The following is a 22,442-nucleotide window of genomic DNA, read 5'->3' as shown; positions in this document are numbered from 1 at the left end:
TAAGAGGAAACAGTGAAACCTAGTATTTAACACCATGGTGGCAGGCTCTTGTGCAAAATTGGAAAGAGGTATGTCTACTTAGTGGTATTTTCCTTTAAGTCATTAAAAATCAATGTGCCAAGAATAGATTAAATTAAAAAAATGGTCATTTAAAGAAAAAAGTATTTGCTTATGGGGATGGACACAAGAGTTTCAGGGGGCAAATCTTGTATGTGGATGTATTTGTTTTTTCAGTCCTTGTCCTATGTGTGTGGTCACTATGAAAGACTGGATACAGAAAATAATTAGTTTTCTTTTTCAAAATACTGCTTTTGATAATTTAATCTCTTTTTATTTATCTTAGATTCTTCTAAATTGGTAAAAACTTAGAAACTATGTACATATCATTTGAGTTCTTGTACAAGGTAAACAAAATCTTAAGAGTAAATTGAGTCACGATATATTGTAACTATTTTCTGAAAAGCCTCTACTTTAAAATTTAATATGCTGGGTTTTGAAAAAAATCTATTTCTGCATCATTCCTAATTCCACAGTGTGACTTCATATTTTAAAGGATGTTGACAAGAAACAACAAAACAAACAAACAAACACCAACTGTGGTTATGTTTATCTTTCTCAGACTCCACTCTGGTACTAACAATAGCATTAAATATTTTCAGTAGTTTTACATTTTTATATTACACATAAATTAAGGAAAAACTAAATATTTCCGAAAGTATATTTAAAATACTACTTGAGAACAATTAATCTGCATAGGTGAACACAATGCAAGCCAGTTGTAAGAAAGCTCCTATATTCCAAAAATTAAAGAAATGTTAAGTATCAAGGATTACATGGGACTAGAAGCATGGGTCACTTGGTGGATGGCCATGTGCCCAACCAAGTGAAAAACTCAGCAAGAAGAATGGATGTAGAGATCCAGATAGAGTGGAAATACTCATGTACTTAAGTTACATTTGTGTGAAGTTTAGGAGAGGGAGCAGAACTGAAGGTAACTATATGGGATATGGCCAAAGTATGGCTGTGGATAAACATCCTAGGAGAATGTCAAAACCAAGAATTAATGTAGAAGTGGAAAAGAAAGGGAATATGGGGGCCATTTGCATACCAAGGAGATAGAATAGCTTGTCAGCTGCTAATGATGCTGTGTGGACAAGCAGCCATTACCAAATCCTTCTCCAGCTATTTCATTGTCCCAAGAACTCAAGTAGGGTTTCCTTCCCCCTTCTCAGCCATGCTTAGCTCATGATAAGTTGGCATGGTTCTTATTTCTCTATTAGCTCATTAGACCAAGCTCACCATTGAAGTGCACCAAAGACAGTAGAGAACCCTAAATTCTGAGGATGCTCTCAGCAATCAAGGAGGGCAGGAGAAAGAAACTAGGGAGCACCTTGTTGGACTGGGTTGTTAAGTCATATCTAGTGACATCCCATTTTTCATCTGAAAAAGATAAAGTTTTTTTGTGCAATTAATGTTACAGGATGGTGCATTTTTGTTGGTTTGCTAAAACTCTTCAGTCAAAAGAGGGCACAAGAACAAGTCCTGGTCCCAGTAGTTGGCTGTACCTTTCTACAGCATGCCATGGGCATCTGTAAAGAAGAGTGAAATGTCCCTGGTGTGTTTAAACCCACTGCCTTGACTTCAAGGATTGTTAGATTTAAAAGAGTTTTAAAAATCATGGCAAATATCCTTTGCATGGATCATTGATGAAAAACTGGTGGTAATTTGGGATTCATTCACAAGAAATGACCTGAAAGGTTTTCAGGTGAATAGAACTGTAAGGGGCAGGAACATTAGGCTGTGTTCCCTGTCAGTCTCATGGACAGAAGAATTTTGTATTCAGACTGCAGTAGTTGTGACTTTATACCCGTGCAGACAACATGAGGCTTTCCAATCTTTTGTAAGGTGCAAAATTTTTAGGTAAGCTGGCTTGGCACAAAAACTGCCCTGATGCTTGATTTTGGCTAAGCAGTTTTAGCAATCCAACAAAAAAATTCTTGATTCTGCAAGGCTAATTGCAGAACAAAACCTTAACTTCTCCAGATGGAAAACAGGATACGCAAATAACATGAAGGAAAGAAACACATTGTTTCCACACTGTAGCTCTGCAGTCTCAGAACAGTTCCATGAATATTATATATGTGCAGTAAACATTTATGACCATATTTAGGTCCAAGCAGCACAAGGGATTTTATGTTAGTAGTTGCTGATGAGTACCATGAATAGGAATCCTTTATATCTGAGGTATCCATGGTGACCAAGTAGGGCCCATTTCCATTGTGCTTATTAGCTTCCAGCCAGTGAGCCATGCTTAGACTTTGTGGGCTCCAGGATTTCTAATTCCTGTAACACCGGAGAGAGTGGGTGAGTGCTTTTCAGTAAAAGCAAACCTATAAAGGGGGTTTTCAGAGATTTGAAGATGCCACGTAGCAGCCAAGAGGACAATTTCTGACCTGACTCTCAATTTAATTAAGGAGTGTTATACAGACAAAATTACATAGCCAGAAACAGAATCATGATTATTGGAAAAATAATAGCACTTTCTTGTGCCTCCTCAAAGTCTTCTACTATGTAACAAACTCCTTTAGGTGCTGCTTTGTAGGTAGTGCATGGTCACTTTGCATTTGGAAGCAAATACCAGCTTTGCTCTAAATGTTCAGGATTTTTGTTTTAAGACAGCAAAATATTTAACAGTAGAAAAATGGTTTGAATTCATGACATTGACATTAATGTTGTAATGTTACTATACCCAATCCTCTTTTTCCTAGGAACACACTACAAATGATTTTCTAGTGTTTCCTTTCATAAGCATAGTAGGCTCCCTTTGGATTGTGTGTATAGTGGTCATTGAACTTCAAGAGAAAATTGTCCCTGGCCTATATCTCCTACCTTGCTTAACTGTGATTAGAAATATTTTGATCCATTTTATTCTTATTAGCTCTTTTGCACGTTAGTGTATTTTTGTTTGATTTTATGAGGGCACATGTTTTATATTATACATAAACAGGTAATAATGCACACATATATGCTGACATTACTAAAACTATTGTTTAAAAATAATTATTATATTAAATTTAAGCCTAAGTTCATCTTCTGGCTTTCTGAAGTTTTCTAATTTAAACTGGAATTCAATGTGGAATGCTCTAGAATGACATCTTCCTGTTTCTCCAGTGTCGTGGTGGGAAGGTATTTACTCATCTGTGTTCCCATCTCTTCTTTGCTAACATAGAGGCTATGGTGACCGACTAAAATGATGGTGGATCAAAAATTTGTGAACTCAAGTAATCACGACAAATATATCACTGTAGCAACTTTGTATTCCAGGAAGGTGGACCTCTATGTTAGAGAAAAAAGCAATTCACAAATATAGGAAAGGGGGTGGGGGAAGGAATTGAGAATGGCCCTAGGGAGACAGCCATTCACTCAGTCCTGCCTGCTAATGGTAGGCCCTGTGCTAGATACCAAAGAAGCACTGCCTCACTCTCATGGCTCTTATATTCCAGAGAGGAATTATAGGTAATGGCATAGTTCCTAAATAAAGCTGATCACTTCAAGCAATCATAAGAGCTAAGAAAAGCAAATCAAGTTTTAATGCAATGGAGAATGTTGGACAGGAGGAGGCTGCTTTACTTTTATTTATTTATTTATTACAGTGCTGAGGTTCAAATCCAGGGCCATGTGCATCCTAGGTAATTGTTCTGCCACTCAGCTACACTTCCAGCCCCTGGGAGAGACTACTTTAGATAGGATAGTTTGGGTGTGCTCGACAGAAAAGAACATGTGTGAATTTAGAACTCCAAATGATAAGAAAGAGCCAGCCATACAAAAGGGTAACATTAGCAGCAGATGGTAAAAAAAAGAGTTAGGATCTGAGCATTCACCTTTGGGTTATGAAAGGTGATTAGATAGAACACCTAAAGATAAGCTGCAGTTCTCCTAAACAGGTAGAAGGAGAAATGATTCATTCTAGCTGTTCTTTTTCTGATATCTGTGAGACTGTTCTTCACAGTGAAATAACATCACCTCTCCCTGCTTTGCCTACCTCACATCCTTCATCACAAATTTAAGAACGCAATCAAAGCCACTATTAATGCAAACCGTCCTTCCTTTTAGCAGTGCTAACTTAAGGAAAAGAAAAAAACCTCACTGGCACTTAGCTCAGATGTAACTGACACATATCAACATTGCTTGCCATTATGTGCTCTCAATGCATCTGAGCCAAATTGTTTTTGCTGCTGTTGTTTTTCTTGTGAGGATGAAAGAGTGAGAGAGAGGATGGGGGTAGGAGAAATCAGTCCTGGTTTTCTGATTTCTAAACACAGCAGAAGAGAAAAGAGTCTGTGAGAAAAGAAGTGAAAAGGGGTGCATGGGAATTAGCTGAGTTACCTTAGTAGCCCACATAATGACAAAAAAAAAAATCTACAAATTCAAGCCTATCATTCTCATTAATTGGAATTTCTGAATGTAGCTAATAGCACAAACTGAGTAGAAATAACCACTTGTCCTGTTTTTGTGATGAGTAGAAGTCAAGCCCACTGGGACACTGAATTCTTTTTTAACTTTCTGCTCACTGAGAATATCTTTGCTGTTGGATACAAAGGCCACAGAAAAATCTGGAGACTTTCTCAGGATGGGAAACTTCTAGGAACTTAATCTGTGAGGGGGAGAGCCAGGAACCAGCACACTTGGAGTGGTATCTGAGCGGGAGTCATCAGAATTGGCTGGCCAGTCTTCCCTTAGTGAGTGTTTATTATGTTTAAGCTACAGAACTAATGACTGAAAAGAACAGGAAGGAAGAAGACGGAAACCGTATCCTCATGATACTGACAAATCAGTTGGACTGAGCTCACATGAATCAACTAAAGAACACTTCTGCCAAATTCAAATTGAGTAAAAGCAGAGGATATGAGTCTTGTGGGGGACACAGAGTTGAGGCATGAGCTATTAGTCAGTACTCTAAGGCTGCCCGCAGAAGAATAATTTTGGGTGGGGTTTTGAAGGAAGTGAGCAAGTGTATAAATTCATGTACATGAAGCTTGTCACCTCAACAAGACTGGAAGCACCTTGAAGGCCAGAACCTGCCTTTTCTTTCTTATACGTTCCTAGAATCCCCTTGTTGCTTGTTGGACTCTCCTTCATGGTGTTGTTCAGCAACTTGAATGGCTGGACTTGGGCACCATGTTGCTAAATTGACTGAAGTTTTGATCTTCCACTCGACCACCAGCCACGCACAAAAATGGAAGCTTCATGTCACAAACACCTTGTAGATCCGTCCCTTTTGTCTTCTGATCTTCACTCCCTTTTGGAGTTCTTTCTTCTTCCAACATGGCTCACAATAGAATCTCTTCATCTGAGAAGGAGTAACCTTCTGTAGCTGGCCTCACTTAAAAGGCAAGAATCTGTTAAATGCCACTGGAAATGTAAGGGTCTCCTGTGACAGTCAGGTCTCAGGAGAACGCTAGTGGTTACATTGCTAGGTTCTTTTGAGTCTGAAGTGTTTTTCACTTGCCATGTGGAGACGTGCTGCTCTTATAGTATCAAGTTTCTGATCTCTTTGTTCCGGCTTCATTTCTCCCCACCAAAATGACATTTTTATTTGTTCTTTAGAGTTCAGAACATGTCAAAGAGCTTCTCTGAGCGGTAGGTGGTTTTACAGAGCACACAGAGAATGAAAACTGAATATCATCCTGGCAGCAGCCCATTACATTCAGGGAGGAGTCGGATTACTCTCCAGTCTTGGTGATGTCTGAACATGAAACAGGAAAGGGAGAACTGAGGCAGTGAGTCATCTCAGTTGGGCCCAAAGCACCCTTCATCTTGAAGATGGAGAAAAACTAAAGCAAGAGTTTCTTTTTATAGCTTACTATATAAGTAATTACTATTTTCTCCATGGTTCTTGTACAGTTCAGTTCATCTTAGAGGATGGTTATGAAATCATGAAAGGGGTGAAAAATTCAGGGAGTGTCGGTCTTGCCTGTTACTACAAATTCTTACCTAAATCCTCACTAGAATCTATGGAAATGCTAGAGTCAATTTTAGCAAGTTGTCAGGTAGGTGATTAGTGGGGTTTTTGGACTGTACTTGATAGAATAATGGAATCATGGCATTTTGAGATTAAAAAGTAAATTAAGAATTTGTGCCAAAATGTCAACAATGTCATATTCTAATTTCTAATGCTGCTCTAAGCTTCCAAGCGTATAAGTGAGTCTAGTGGATTGCCATTAAATTTTTGTACCGTGCACTTCAAGAGGTTGGTATTGCTAAACTATTACATTTCTTTCATCAATGAGGGCAAAAAATTTATTTTTTAAAAAATAATCTATGGAAAGATCAGTGAGAATGAAACGAGGAGCTATTTCCTAAGGCTTTGACTATTCAACTCAGTACCAAGTATGTTTTGATTATTATTTGTGTGTGTGTGTGTGTGTGTGTGTGTGTGTGTGTGTGTGTGTGTGTATGGTCTTCTGGGCCAAATAAGTTGAGTAAATAGCATTTGAAATAGAGTTGCACCATCACCATCATTATGTACATTCCTAAATCAAAACAAAATTAGAGAAGGAAGATGGTGGATCTCAGAGCAACTCAGAAAGATGTCAGCAATGACTAGAAAATAGAAATGAAACAGAAAGGCAATTATTTCAGAAGATGGGAATTATCATACTTACTAAAGTTCCACCTGGTAGATTAATGGATTCCCAAGACTAATTTGGTTGTCATAGTTCACAGTCCCCTATTGCTATTTGCTGTGGTCTCTAGGGAGAAGTCCAAGGCTTGTTCCTTGGGAACCATAGTAAACCACCTTCTATCATAAGCTCTTACCCACCAAAGTCAAGTACCTGCTAGAGACCATCCAACTAACAAACCCTGAAATATTTACCATCTGACTCTTAGCAGAAAAAGTGTGCCAACCCTGGTGTGTCTTTCTGGCCCTCTTAATCCGTTTATATGGGTTTCTTCCTTCTGGTAGGTGAATGGAAAATGAATTTAAGTTCATTAATAGAGTCAAAAAAACTTTTAGCTTGCTTCCAGATATTATTTTTTCCCTTTCTCTTGAGAATTTTGAATGTTCCACATATAGACTCTCAAAGCTAAAAAATAACGAGGCAGAATGTGTTTTATCCATCACCATATCCCTTTCTGAAGGGGATTCTGAAAGTGTGGTTTTCCCTTTTGGTTAGAGAGCTACATTCCTTTCCTAGGCACACCCCATTTTTAGTTCACACTCGGGAGGTCAGCTCCTCAGAGCAATGCCAAATGAGCTGTTTAGGTCTTTATAAAATCTCTTCCAGTGTGATTTCTACCCATTCCTCATCCAGTTAGTTTTCCTGTGGATGGCCCAGGAAGGCCTTTGATTATGAACATGGATGTCACTTTCCTCTGTAGTGTGCTAATGCCACAGTACCCTATCTATTGCATATGCTTTCTTGGGTTTACAGGTCTTTGGGCACAGCAAAGTACAGATTTTGTAGACTGAAACCTTTGTGACATGGCAGGAAAGCAAGAGGATACAAAGGAAAACATATTCTCCCCTCTTCAGGCCTTTCACCCCCTCCTGAGCTGAATGTCATCTGGCTTCCACCCCTTTCATGCCTCACTGAGTACCTCCACAGAAGGAACTCTAAATTAGGTTATCAGTAACCTCCTCATCCTCTCGTCTGTTCTGAAATACCTACCACGTTAGCCACACTTCCCATTTCACACTCTTTCCTTGGATTCCTGAACAAAAACTTTTACCTCGTGTTTCTTCTCTTGCCTGAACGCTCCTTGCATTCAATGGGCTCTTCTCCCTCTGCCTGCCCTTTACATGTTGCTCATCTCCAGGCTTCTATCAGAGGCCCTCTCCCATCTTCATTCCATGGGTTCATGGAGTCAGCTCCATGATATCAGTTTCAGTGACTACCTGCATTTCCATGACTCTGTTCCTTGATTACTTGATAGTGCCATCATTTACCCGGTAATCCTTGACTCTCTTCTTTCTCCATGTTCAGCCCTCACAAAGTCCTGCCATTTATTGCTCCTACATATGTCTTGGACCATATGTTTTGAGTTCTCTTTCCCTCCATTCTCACTGCTTCTTTCTTTGCACAGGCCCTCCCATTTCAACCTTGCACTCTTCCTAATTTCCCTGCTCTCTCTAGTCTCCTCTGTCCCACCCACCTACAAAATTGCTGCAAGTGTTATCTTCAAAATAGAAACCTTATCATTCCCCTGCCAAGAACGTTCAGTGGCTACCATGTACCCCTTAAGGGATAAAGTCCAAGCTTATGTTGATTACAGCAGTAGGTCTAGTTTCTGATCTTACCTCCTTCCATTCATTTGCAGCCTTTACTTCTTGGTACAGAAAGACGAGGTTTTCTGCAGCTTACATTTTTTTTGCCCCCACACTTCTGTTCTGATTGACATTTTTTTAAATCATTTTATCCATCTGAAAAAAATCTCAATACATCCCCCAAGGTTCAGTTCAAATATTATATGCCCCCTCTAGAAATTAGTTACCCCTCCTCTTTGCCACCATGAGTACACATGAGTACATGGGATAGAATACATTTTACGGTGTGCTAATAATTGTTTATTTACATATTTTTCATACATGAGACTGAATCACTCATCTTGCTATTTTCAGTGCAAAGCACAGTATCTATCTTTAAAAAAAGAAAGAAAAAAGCATCCAAGAAACAAATATGTCCAAGCTATGTGTCTGCATCTGTACCATGAGACCTCCAGATTCTTTTGCCTAGAGCTGTGAAAACCTTATAGAGCAACTATCTGCAGAAAACACTTTATTTCCTTTTCTCAGCATTTTTTTTTAATTGAGTCAAGTTTATGTGTAAATGGTTTCAGTTATTCTTGAAGTCAGGTGTGCTTTTAGTGTTGTAGGCTAGTATTTATTTTAATAGAATAGAAGGGAAGTGGAGAGACTTCCAATGTCACTGTTACTGAATCACATACATTAGTGATAAAGTTTAATTCCCCACATAATAACTAAGAGAAGTTGGTAGAAAGTTATTGCCTTAGTAGACATAAAATACGAATGTATGTGCAATATGTATATATTATATATGTAAAATCATGATCACATTACTGTGAGTTACATTTTATTATATTCCTCCTCAGAAAATTACCATTGAGACTTTAATAATAAAGATTAGAGACTGGGTATCTGTTTTGAAGTCTTGCTTGTGGTATTGTCCATCAATAATGATAATAGTAGAATCATTTGTTAGATGATTAACAGTCAAGACAGCCATGGGGTTTAATGTATGGTTCTTTCCTTTATAGGATTCAAAAATCATACTCATAAAAGATAAGAAACATACAGAACAATTTGATGAATACCAATTAATGGCAAACCATAAGTAAGATTTCATTTTGTACACCTCTATAGCTTACTGCAGCATTTTGCATTCACTGGATATTTAATAATTATTTGGTGAATAAATATAGTGATAATTAAACAGGCAAATTTGCAATAATTTTTTAATTCTCCTGTCTTCACTGTGGATTAACCTGGAGTTGGATCTTAAAAGGGCTCTGTTTTTGATATCAACTAATTGTGAATACAATAGCTTATCCCTTAAACTTTCATAGGTCTCATTTATTGTCTATGAATATAAAGATTATTATTTTGCAAATTTAAAACCAAAATTAAAAATTCATGATCTAAATAATAAAATATATAAAATATGAGCACTGAGCATATAAAACCTATGTATAATTTAAAGCTTTGTAATGTCTACTCCTAAGTTGAAGGTTTTGTCAAGCTTACAGAGATGCATTGAGTGAAAATGTATATCAAAGTCTTTAATGATATGAAGCAAAACTCAGGAAACTTTAATTGCCTTCCTTTCAATGGGAACAAACTGCTCTCCTACAACAAAGCCTGGGTTTCCAGAAGGAAGGAAACTGTCTGAAGAAGTAGTTCCTTGTAGAAGTTGTTTTAGATCTTTTTCAGAAGGAGACACACAGAGTGACCCTGGTGCCTTCCACTTTCCTTGAGTGGAGTACAAGTGATCTCTATCTTTGTCTTTGGGCTGATACCAGGGTGCACCAGGCTGTCTAGATTTACCCTTGGAACCTCCTTAAGACTTGGCAAAACATCATTTTTATATAAAAAAAATAGAGGATCATTATTCTAACTTGCCTCTTTTTTCTGTGTCTCTGCATGAAGGTTAACATTTTCACAAGTATGCTTAAAAATATTAGAAGAGGGCTGGGGATGTGGCTCAAGCGGTAGCGCGCTCGCCTGGCATGCGTGCGGCCCTGGTTCGATCCTCAGTACCACATACAAAGATGTTGTGACTGCCAAAACTAAAAAATAAATATTAAAATTCTCTCTCTCTCTCTCTCTCTCTCTCTCTCTCTTTCTCTCTCTCTCTCTTTCTCTCTCTCTCTCTCTCTCTCGCTCTCCTCACACTCTCTCTTTAAAAAAAAATATTAGAAGAATTTAAATGGTTGGCTCCATTGTCTTTCTCTTCTAGTATGTAACTGTATCTCAGGACAATAGAGTCATATTTTGAAACAGATGTAGTTGTTTCTACCAATTTTTATCATTGCAAGAAAACTGGAATCTCACATATTTTGCATGTTTCTATTTTATGTTCTCATGTCCCTTTATCCAAACAGATCCCCCAATTAACACTCTTAGAAATCCCATGTAGCAGGTTGGGGTTGTGGCTCAGTGGTAGAACACTTGCCTAGCATATGTGAGGCTCTGGGTTCTATCCCCAGCACCATATAAAAATAAATAAACAAAATAAAGCATTGAGTCCATCTACAACTAAAAATATTTTTAAAAAAAGAAAGAAAGAAAGAAATCCCAAGTAGCTTGACAACATAGCCATAATGGGCTTTGCTTTGTTTAAATCACAAATGTATAAAAACAAAACAAAAAAATTTATGTATGTATGTATGTGTGTGTATGTATTTATGTGTGTGTATATATATATATAATCACTTAATAGTTAATACAAGTAATTCTTCCACCATAGTCCCAAATTCAATGTCTACTCCTCCATCTCATCCTAGATGATGTACTCACAGTAGCTCCATGCATACACGTTTTGGTTGCCTTATTGGCAGTAATAACAGATATCATTTTATTTAAATGAATAGTTGTGCTCCTGAATGAGTACATGATATTATTCTAAGGTATTTATTTGCATGCACTAGAACTTGAAATTTATAATAAACCTTTATTTATTATTTCAAATACCAGTAAGTGCCGCTAAGAATCCTTTGTACAGATTTTCATGCATTCAATTTTTTATTTTAAATATTAAGGCTTACATTAACTATCAGTTAACCTTCTATGAGTTTGAACTACCAATTTGGTGTATATTCTTTCTACTTTTATTTACTGTTTTCTTTGAAGTATTTTTACTATCATCAGAGAATGAGCAATGTTAGTAAAGAATGAGTTCATCTCTGCTATGCCAGCTATTTTTAGAATTTTTTATTTTAAAAAAGCAGCTGAAGGGAAGAAATAGAATCACATTCAACTAGGCCGACCCTGTTCTTCATCATGGGAATTGGTGAGTTTTTTTTCCCCTTTGCGTTGTTGTCTTTAGTTTTCAAAAAACTATTTCTTATAGGAATGTAATAGCTACAAGTGAGCCTATCATATGAGTAAATGTTTGCAAATTATTTACTTAGCTGTTCTGATTTGCCTTGTTATTCATTTAAAGAACTTTCACCAGGGTTTTCACAGAATTGGATCTAAGTTGTTCTAAAATAGCCAATCATTTGTATTTAAATATTTTCAGAAATTTTTGCATTAGGAACTTATACTGTGTTCTCACTCCCAAATTATGGTGTTATTAATATTAAAACATCGAAAGAAAATATTTGATAATTTTGTATTTGCTAGTAAGTTACTTTGCATATGGCAATCTCAAATGCTCCCATCCCCCTCCTACTTTAACATGCACACAACTACATATTCAATTTTTATTTCAAGAAAACTGAATCCTGTAAACCCAGAAAGGGATTCAAGATTGGCAATTTTCAATTTCTCTTTGTGTTATTATAAAACAGGCAAAATAGTTCCTGGCCTCTGATTTTTGAAACCATAAAATCATTTCACCACTGAAGTCAAAACTCTCTAAATTGAATTTTTACCTAAAAACAAATGATTTTGCCTTTTGTAAACCTTTGAAATTAAAGTTTTGAAAAGAACTTCCTGGACAGCTTCAAGAAATCCATGTCAACCCATGTCCCTAAAGCACATTAAATTTTACAGTGCTCCACCATATATGTGTAGTGTTTGCCACAGAAGGAAACTTATTCTAACCCTTGAGCAGGCCAGCTGGTTGGTGACAGGTGAGCAACTGTGAGGCTGCAGGAGCAGGGTGGATGTGCACAGGATGGAGGGGGTGGTGTTTGAGGGTGGAGAGAGCTCACACTTTGGGCTCTGGGTTGCAGGGCTCATTCTTTGTAGCCCTAGTTGTGAAGTGATTTATGGGAACTACATGGGCCATACATCACCTTCCTGGTTGGCTTTGTTGACACCTTGTCACATTCTTGTGGGCTTGAGGAATTCATTGTTTTTGTTTGAACTGATAAGAAAAAAAAAAGAAGAAGAAGAAAGAAAGAAAATAAAAAGAAAAAAGAAAGAAAAGGGGTTTCCCACTGAGACCTTGGGAAACGCCAAGGGAGGGGAATGTAGACTCTTCAGGCAACCACCGGACAGCATTGCATGGTCCCAAGCAATACCGTCTTTGCATCTGCCTGCCACTGGGCCATTGGAAGCCTGCCTTTGGGGTGTGTTGGCTGAAGCTGTGTTTGCCCTTTGGAAGCAGTTTCCTGGTTTGGAGCTGTTTCTTTTTGCTGGGTGGTGCCGTGGAGGGGGGCTTTGGGAGGAGTGAAAAAGAAGTGGCAGATAGAATGGCTGAGAGGAGATTCCAATAAAGGGTCAAATGACACTGATCACCAGGAGAAAGTAAAACACGCAGTGACTTTTGATGTGAGCCGGTCTCTTCGAAGTTCTTTCTGCCGCACAGCGTGTTTTTCGGGCATGTTGCCATGCTGCCCTCTCCCCTTTAATGTGTAGTGCCCCATGCTTCACTTAGTATTTTGGCAGCCTGCACGCAGAAGCTGGCATTTGAGCCCAGTGCTTTGAAGGCAGGAAAAAAAAAAAAAAAGATTGAGCATGAGAACCCATCAAGCCACTGGCCAAAAGTTTGTGTGATGTATACATAGGGTATTATCTCCCACTTCAGTAGAGCAAATGAATGATCAGTCTGTGTTTTTAGATATCTTCTTTGATACTTTGCCTCAAAAGAAAAGTTAACAGGTCAAATCAAATGTACCACATTGTGAAACTGAAAATGCTTGTGCTTTCTTTTGTGAAAATACATGTTTTCTTTAAGAGCAGCCAAGCACAAACATTCCATTCATTAATATCCTCTGTCATCATGCTATTGTTGATTAGAAGAAGAACCTATTTGCACCTCTGCCAAGGGTAAGGTGTTCGATGAGTGTTCATACTTCTGTGTTATACTGTTAACAAGTTCATGTGTAATGCCATAAATCACTTTACCTGGAAGCACCATTCACACATCCCCACTATGAACTTCATTTTGAACTAGAGCCACAGAGAAAACTATTTTCAGACTTTTTAAAATGCTTTTCTGCAATGATGTTTCTTATAGAATGTGTATGTATAAACCTTTTGTATTCAGTTTACCAAGGCTTTACTGTGCTGTAAACAAGAGATATCTGAAAAACTGCCAGGGTAGGTGGCCAGATTGAAGAGTGAGTTTGCAATAACAGAATGCAAATGAAAGTGACCTAATAGGTATGCAACAGTAAAGCTAATAAATGCAACCCTATAGGAATTGCAGGATTAAAGGAAGAAGCTGATTTTGGAAAGAATACTTTCTTTCCGGTTATCCACCTTTTGTGTTATCTTCCTAACTATCAAGTGAGGTTTTTATTAACATTTAAATATCTAAATATGTGCAATGCTGTTAATATCAGTGGCATCAAACTCTTAACACATATCCGTTTTTTAATATTCTATAAACCCAGCTTTTCTAATTTCGTTGCCACTCTAATGAGCCAGCCAGTTCTGCCTTTGCCTTTTTCCTAGCTTGGAATCTATTCTGGTTTTTAGAATTAGGTTTATTGACAGTGTTTCACTGCTCTCTGCTGGAGAAGCCCAAAGCCAGGTCAGGCATCTAGGGCTAATCACTTGCAAGGAATTCAGGTTTGATGGTTCAGCTGATAAACTCTGGCCTCTGGAATTAAACTCAACACAAGATTTATTCATGCCAGTTATAGATCACAAGTTACAAGCCATGCTGTCCAGGCCTGAAATAGGTTTCTCAGAGAGTAGATGGGTAAGTGAAAATGTACCACCACCCAGACTCCAGTTTCTTACTCCAAGTGTCGTCCTCAACAAAGATATCCTGCATAGTGGCACACAGAGACTGTGCAGTTGCTTAGGTGATTTTCCATCCTTCCATTTTTGATACATAGTTATTTTATTCTGTTACATGCACCTGTGACAATAATCCCTATCCCCAAAGGAAAGAAAATAAAGATCATTTGACCAAATTTTATCACATTTGAAATAAACTATATATAAAGTTTTTTAAAAAAATATTTTATGCTTTCTTTTGGATGGGCATAGCCAGAGAAAAATAAGCAAGAGCACCTATCAAGTAAGCAGGTAGTGTGCTAGGATATTTTGTTTTTCAGAAATTTTTTTAAGTAGGAATAAACATTAATGTATACCTTCATTTCCATAAACACAAAACTATACCATAACTAAGATACTATATTTCTCAAGTTCTAAAGTATAAAAACAGCAAAGGCCTTAGATGAATATTATTTTAAAGAGATTATATATAGAGTATGCATATGCACATTTATATATATGTGTTTATGATGTATGTGTGCGTGTGTGTGTCTGTTAGAATTGGAAGTGCAGATACAAGTATAACACATCTCCCAGAGTGTTTTATGTTCTTTTAACTTCAAAACAACTTGATGAATAGAAATTATAAAAAGTCAGCCTTACAACTGCATTAAAGTGCTATTCTTTTCTACAGCATTCCAAGTGAATTATTGCTGTGCTGTCAAAGAAAACAAAAACATTTGGGAAAGACTGTTTATTTTACAGTGGTTGACCAAAAATATGCAAGCGGTTATTAAAAAAATGTAGACAGCTAACGATGGGAGGTGCCACTTGTACATTCTGAAATCCATTCACAAACCTTTGACACTAACTCTTCATCACTGGAGATAATATTAGAGGCAAAAATATTTTCCAAGGAAAAATCTGGGCATTTTCAAAGCATTTCAGTTCAAATCAAATTGATAAAATCCCTACCTGCCATCCTGTATCACTGGCATCTGTCTCCTGGCTTAGAGAGTCTAATAGTGCATGACCCAACCCCCAAGGAGAGCAAGAAAAGTTTTGCAGAAATATTTCTCTCAAAGTATATGGCAATGAGGTATTTTTGTACTATGAAGCATTATGCTGCCCTTAGTATTTAAAGCTTAAAATAAAAACTGCCATTGACAATGTTAATAGATTACTATATCCAACAAATATTTCATGTTAGAGTTAGATGGGAAATTAGATCCATAATACAATCCCTTCATATTAAAGATAATAAAATGTAGATTTAGAGAAGATAAATGACTTGGTAATGTCATATTCAGAGGAGTATGGAAGCTTAAGAAATATAAGGTTGGTGTTTAGTTGTGGTGTTTTGCCTGAGAGTCAGTCACTGTACAGTGGAGACTTCACTGGTGTCTCCTAGTAAATGATTATGAATGTTGAAGGATTCCTCCTTAGTGAGGAGATCCTTGTTACCTGGAGTCTGGGTCCTGGAGTCAAGATTGCTTACAGTTTAAAAAAAAAAAAAAATCACCAGTAAGGAAGGGCCGATTTACCTTCTGATGGATCATTAGATTTTTTTTTTTAGAAATGTGAATAATCATAATCTGTTTATCCCTATCATGGGGTAAAAGATAGAAAAAAAAACCCTTGATGCGTATCTGACATAAGCTCATCATATAAAACCACTCAAAAGGAAATGCTTCAGTTTTCCTTTCTGTCAAGGCCAACATAGCTTGTTTTCTGGGTGGTATGGGAGTTGCAGGAAGACACCACATTCTAGGTGTATCTTGGCTGTACCGGGCGTTGATACACAACTGAACGCCACTGCCAGGTAGAAGCTGCTGTGGGCATAAAGTTTTGCCTCCAGAGTGCAGGCAGAGAAAGGGGAGAAGGAGAAGGAGAAGAACCTTGCATCTCGCCCCTACCTCCGCAGCTCTTTTTCTTCCTCCTCCTCCTCTTCCTCATCTCTGAGGGTCTCCAGAGGGAGAGTTCTGTGTCCTGTTGGCCCAAGAGACAGTTGTCCTTCGATGGCCCAGTTGCTTGTGTCTCCTGAATGAAACAGCATCAGATATATTTTTTCAGATGGAGCATCTGCCTTCCCTCCATGACATCCTGGGGTGAATCACGTGCTTGCTGCCCGGGATATGTAAATAAGACGTGGTTAAAAAACACTTAAAGGATTTTGAGGCAATCTTGCTTAATGGTAGCGGAACAAAACAAAACAAAACACCACTCCACCAAATCTTCACGTGTGCTACTAAGCAGTGGAGAGATCCAGTTATGAGTGGAACTGCCCTGGCCGGAGCATTGCCCCAGACCCAGAGGGAGAGAGGGCGGGCAAGGGAGAGAAGGAAGGAGGAAGAGGGAAGGCGAGGGGGAGGACGCGGAGAAAACTGCGCTAGGAGAGCTTGAGTCACCGGCGCTGTCCGCGGCTCGCTGCAAACCAGCCCCGCACGGCTTCCCTCCCAGCGGTTGCTAATGAGCAGCAGCACGCTGCTGGAGGAAGCCCGCAAGTCCCAGAACCGGCCTTGTGCGCATGTGCGGCGATGACTGACACATTCCCTTGCGTGAACTGCACCCCGTTCCCACGTGCTCAGAGGTGGTCTGAGGAGTCCCTGGTAGGTCTCCCGAGTAGGGTCGGTGCTGCAGAAGGCGTGGCGGTTCTACGTGGCATTTGCAGTTGAATGTCTCCATCTCCTGTCCCTGGGCGGTCAGCTGCTGGCATGGGACCACGGAGCATTACCTCGGTGTAGTCTATCCTCGGAGTGGTCTGCCCTGCCCCGAGGGAAACGAGCATGGAAACCGCTGGTGACTGTTTGCCAAAAGCAACCTTAGTCAATGAGAACTGGGCAGGAGGCTTGGACCTGCCTGCCGGCCTTTCGGCTGCTCCTCTGAGAATCATGCGCTGCTATTTCTGTGACTTCTGCCAGTTGGCCCCTGCCCACCTTTTTCTGTTCATACTGAAGCAGCCAGGAAAGGAGGGAAAGAGGAAGCCTCCACTGTGCTCTGGGCTGCGCTGCTGCCAGGGCTGCGTCTGTAGTACGTCCAGCAGCAAAAACAAAACAGGGCAGAGCCCAAGGAGGCCCAGCCAGAGCAGCTGACCGTGGAAACAAAGCAGCCCGCCCGGGGCGGCGGCGGCGGCGGCAGCAGCAGCAGCAGGCCTTGGGACATCAGGCAAGAAAGCAACTTGGAGTGTGGTTGCATCTTCTCAAAGCCCAGAAACTGAGACCCCTGAGAGGATGTGGCATATGGAGCAATGACCCAAACAGGAGTAGAAAACATGTTATCTCAGGGCCCACGCTCACTGCTGTTTAATTTTAATAGCTCTGCTGCTAATCATTGAGTAACCTGAACAAGTTATTTAACCCATTAGGCCTCAGTCATTCCATCTGTAAAATGGGGAATGCCACTAATGCTACTAGTAATTGTTGTGAGAATTAAATGAGAAAGTGTAAACAAAGCACTTGGCATAATGCCCGATTACTTAGCCCTCCTTAAATGTTGGTTAGTCTTATTTGAAACAGAACTTGAAACCCAAGTGATGCAGGAAAGATAGGGAATTATTCATAAATAACCTGAACAGTTATAGAAATTTATTTTTTAAATGACTGCTTTTCACAAGGATCAAATTTGAATTAGGATCAGATTGATTATTTGATTCTGTTTTGTTTTAATGTTGAAAAGTCTAATCCAGTGTTAGATTCCCCCCACCCCCTTCCAGGAAGAGCCCAGTTGGAATTAGGAGGAAGCAGGTTTTGTGAGCCATGGCATCTGTCTGGTCTGGTCAGACTTCCTGGATCTGTTTTTCCCCTTTGTGAATGTGCATCTGAACCTTCCCACAGAGCTTGAAAAGTCCAACTTCAAAGTTATGTTCTGATGAAAAACACTTCCTAAAAGACTGAAGGATTGTTTTAGGGGTGAAAGAAGAGAGGAGGTGATAAATAATAATACTTTTGGGGAAAACATTTCCTTTGTGACATTTGTCTCTTTAGGTTTGAGGTACATAGAAGAGATAAGGAACTCAACTTAAAACAACAGTTATAACAACATTTATTCCAGAAGTGCTTTTACATCTCTTTCTGATGCTAACTGGTTGTCAATCACTAAAGATCATGATAACAACAACTCTTAATTCATCCTTTCCTAGATGTCCAGTATTGCCAAGTATACTATGTACATTATTCACTTAATTTCCACAGCAGCTCTGAGAAGCATTTCTTTATTCTTTTTTTTTTTTTTTTTTTTGGTGAGGAGGAGAATGGAACTAAAAGATATTAATGCATCCAAGGTCATTGGGCTAGTAAGTGCTCCTATGTCCTTAGCCACTGTGCTTCCCCCCTTAAGTGACCTTGATTCTAACCTGAATTTAGTTTAATCTCTATGCAGAACTCTTTTCTCACCTGTAAATTAAAGGCTGGACTATGCTACTGCCACAGCTACTTCTTTTCAAAATTCTAAATGTTTCTAGAAAGGTACAGTTTATAATGAACAATCTTACTTTTCGACTGAATTCTCTCTGTTACAATCAGTGAACCAGTTGTCCTCTTCATATACATGCATTGATTAAGGCAGCACATTCAGGAAAAGATTGAAAACTGAAAAATAATTGCAGGCAATCTTTTAATACATGTGCATACTCCTGGCCATTAGTGAAAACTAACATTTTAACCAAACTGAACATGGTCAGTTGATAATGACTGTTCGGTATTAATGCACAAATATATCTTCTTTTGCTCTCCAGGGTCATATTTAAGCTTTATTTGTGATGGTCTTTATTTCTAAGGAAGATTGTTAAATTCATGCATGTGATTTGGTATCCTTGAGGTAACTTGTCCCAATATTCAGCATTATTATTTTACTGAGTGAAAATTTCCTATCACAGTTTTTTCATATCCTACTTGATTATGCTTCTTAATTCTCAACATTTATTGGTATCTTTGAAATTGTGTAATTTGACTCATCAAGATTAACATATGGTAGTAATCACTATTTGTAGGACCTTGAACAAGTTTCTTAATCTCTCTGGGATTCCTTGCCTTAGCTACAGAATAGTAATGATAATGGTATCCTCATATGATTATAACAGATTTCTGAGACCATTAAATGAGTTCATTGTGCAAAGTATTTCAGATTGCTCCTGGCACATAGGAAATGCTGAGTGAATGTCAATTAGTAGTATTAATCACTTGTGATTTCTGAACTGGAATTTTCTTACAATTATGTTCAATAAGTTCAAGTTTTCAATCACAAGAAGCCTTCCAGCTGATTCTATTTTTAATTGCTATTCAGTAGTATGACATTTTTTTTTCTCTCTAGCTTCTCTAAGTTATATTTGCACAGAAAGTCTTGCTTTGTAAGAAATTTTTATGTTCTTCAATTTCACCCCCTTTTTGATTCTATAGTAAGAGTTTTGGGTTTCGTCTTTGTGTTTTGCAGTTCTGGGGCTTGAACCCAGAGCTTCACACATGCCTGGCAAGGACTCTACCACTGATCCATACCCCTAGCCCTAGCTAGTAGGTTTTTACCTAGAATTTCTTAGACTTTTATCTAGAGAAACTTTTGATTGTGAATTGTGAAACATGATGAGTCAAATTACATTCATTGGATTTATTCACTCTAAAGTACAGACTATTTAGGGTACAAAGAGTCCTGTCTCCCCATCCCCCGCCCTTTGGTACCCAGCTTTCAGAGAAACATGTTTTCAGCCAGCCCTGGTCATGATAAATACTGGGATTTTTAAATGCCATCACGAGATACGTATTTCTCAGATACAAAAGTTTGTTGTTATGTTCTTTTGGCTAGAAGAGACTCCTCTTCTTGGGAAATGTAGCCACAGAATGTTGGGTTTGAGTTTTATTAATATCCTTGTAGATTGAAAACAAAATGTTTTTCCTCTAAGTTTTTGTTCTTTTCCATTTGGCAAACCCAGTGATTTGCCACATGAGCTAATGTGTGTCTCATTCGCTTATTTTCTTGTGCACTAGAAGCCATGGTGACATCATCTGGATGTGTACAATCCCTGGGAATAAATAACATGCTGGAAATAAATAGCTTGCTTTGTGGCAATGGGATCACTTAGGTACCTTATAGCACACAGTAAATGTCTCAAGCCAATTTGTAAAAAATAATTTCAAGGCTTGCTACCCCTCCCATGTTTCCTGGTCCAAATAATAACAACAATAGTAAGAAAAACTTTTTTAAAATAATTAATCCACTATGATTTGTGAGTCAAATTTTCAAAATTATTTAAAGATGTAATCTGATGATATCAAATATCTATCCACAAAAATGTCTTTTTTTTTTTTTTAGGCTAATTACTACCTTAAACTGAATCAAGAGAAAGATCAGATTCTTAAAATTGGCTTACATATGTACTTTTATTGCTCTGTTTTCTCCATTCTTAAACAATAGCCATTGAATAAATAATGCACAGTTTTAAGAGGTTGGGATGGGGAGTGGGAGACCGCTCCCAAAGGCTTTCAAGGGCATTTTACTTGAGGTCAAGGACTCTCCCATCAAAGACTCTTCCTTCTCCTGGGAAGCTTCTTTTGAACATTCTTTCAGGGTATTACAGAGAAAGGCTTGGCTGAGAGACAACACAGAGGTGTTCAGGGAAGGAGGTACAGATTCAAACAGGTCACACTACTGAGTTCCAGAAAAATGTCCAGACTGAGCTTCTGTACCCACTGGCCAGGGTCCAACTGGTAGTGATCACCTTCCCTCTCTGCCTTATCTGGAACATACTTTTGCTTTTTGAAGGCACAGTCCATTAGTTCCTCATTTCCTGTTTTATTCATTGCTTTCCCCAGTGCCCCTTAATAAGTAAGCAAGGCTCTCTTGAACTGTAGGTTATGAAATTCTTGGAATTTTTAATGACTTTGAGCTCATTTAGAAAGCAATGTATGGTTCCTATGACCCAGAATTGTAGAAAGCCAATTACCCCACTCTATTTATTTGGCAATTTAAGTGATGCCTTTTCTAAAAGGAGTTCATTACATAAATGACCCCCTGTACAGGGGTTGATATTTTAGTAAGGAATTTCAGAGACGGAAGAGTTTGATGACTAGCTCTAAGGCCAGTTCAGTGAAGGCTAGGAAAACCTCACCAGGGCTATTCTTTTTAAGTTGGCGTCCTACTGAGTCACCATATGGAAGAGGATTAAGGAAAATATTTTATATACTGCTTAGAATTTGTGAAATTCTGAAAATCTTGAAGAGTGTTAGATCTTAACTTCTATAACTCAAATAATTAATAATAAAAATTCTTTGAAGTTTGATCACCAGAATCCCTATAGTGAGATATCTGTAGCCAAAATAGCCTTCCATACATAAGCTTTTTTTTTAAACAACAATATTTGAATTCTTCTAATTGCCACTCCCTTGCCTTTGACCCCCAAAGCATTAAATTTATCTTTTGGATAACCCCCATTGGTTTCTATTAGCATTTCTTCTCCATCTCTCTCATTTACAAGACATATAGCTTAAGCATGTTCTTACACACACACACACACACACACACACACACACACACACACACCCCTACCTTTTACATGGACTACAAGGAATAGCCACAGGTTTTCCTGAGGTTATTACTGCCTTTTTCCATAGCAGTTTAGGGGAATGGGATATAGTTTGTGAATTGAGAAGGCACAGATATTTTCCTTTTTAAAAAATCTTTTTAAAAATAATTTATTTCATTTATTTATTTTTATGTGGTGCTGAGGATTGAAGCTAGTATCTCACACATGCTAGGCAAGCACTCCACCACTGAGCCACAACCCCAGCCCAGATATTTTCTCAGGAATTCTCTTAATAAAATTTTGTTTACACCTTTGAATCGTTGGTTTATTCCCCAGAAGTGCATAGCAAGCTACCTGTGTGCTGACTCCTGTAACAGCCATAATCAGAGACCCAAGGACCTCCCTTCTAGAGATACATCCACTGTGCTCAGATGTATTGTAGATGTTGACAAAGAGCCCTTTAGTAAACATATTTGTTTACATATAAATATACAAATATACATATCTGTAGATAAAAGCTGGTGAATGTGCTAGGAGTCCTGGATTCTAAGAATGCTAACTGAACACCCAGTC

General features: G+C 38.4%; 1 protein-coding gene and 1 long non-coding RNA gene across 2 annotated transcripts in view; one reads left to right on the top strand and one right to left on the bottom strand.

Moving 5' to 3' along the window:
• Hmga2 (high mobility group AT-hook 2) overlaps window positions 1–22,442 on the top strand; it is a 120,449-nt gene that overhangs the window by 32,403 nt on the left and 65,604 nt on the right. The window lies entirely within an intron of this gene.
• Window positions 14,244–17,395, bottom strand: LOC144378626 (uncharacterized). Its single transcript, XR_013440532.1, has 2 exons — window positions 16,276–17,395; window positions 14,244–14,516 (listed from the first exon to the last, which is right to left on the bottom strand). It is a non-coding gene; the product is annotated as an uncharacterized LOC144378626 (long non-coding RNA).

The sequence above is a fragment of the Ictidomys tridecemlineatus genome, chromosome 6 (genome assembly GCF_052094955.1).
Source record: "Ictidomys tridecemlineatus isolate mIctTri1 chromosome 6, mIctTri1.hap1, whole genome shotgun sequence".
Taxonomy (NCBI): domain Eukaryota; kingdom Metazoa; phylum Chordata; class Mammalia; order Rodentia; family Sciuridae; genus Ictidomys; species Ictidomys tridecemlineatus.
The sequence above is the reverse complement of the archived record's forward strand: the minus strand, read 5'-3'. Positions and strand labels throughout refer to the sequence as shown.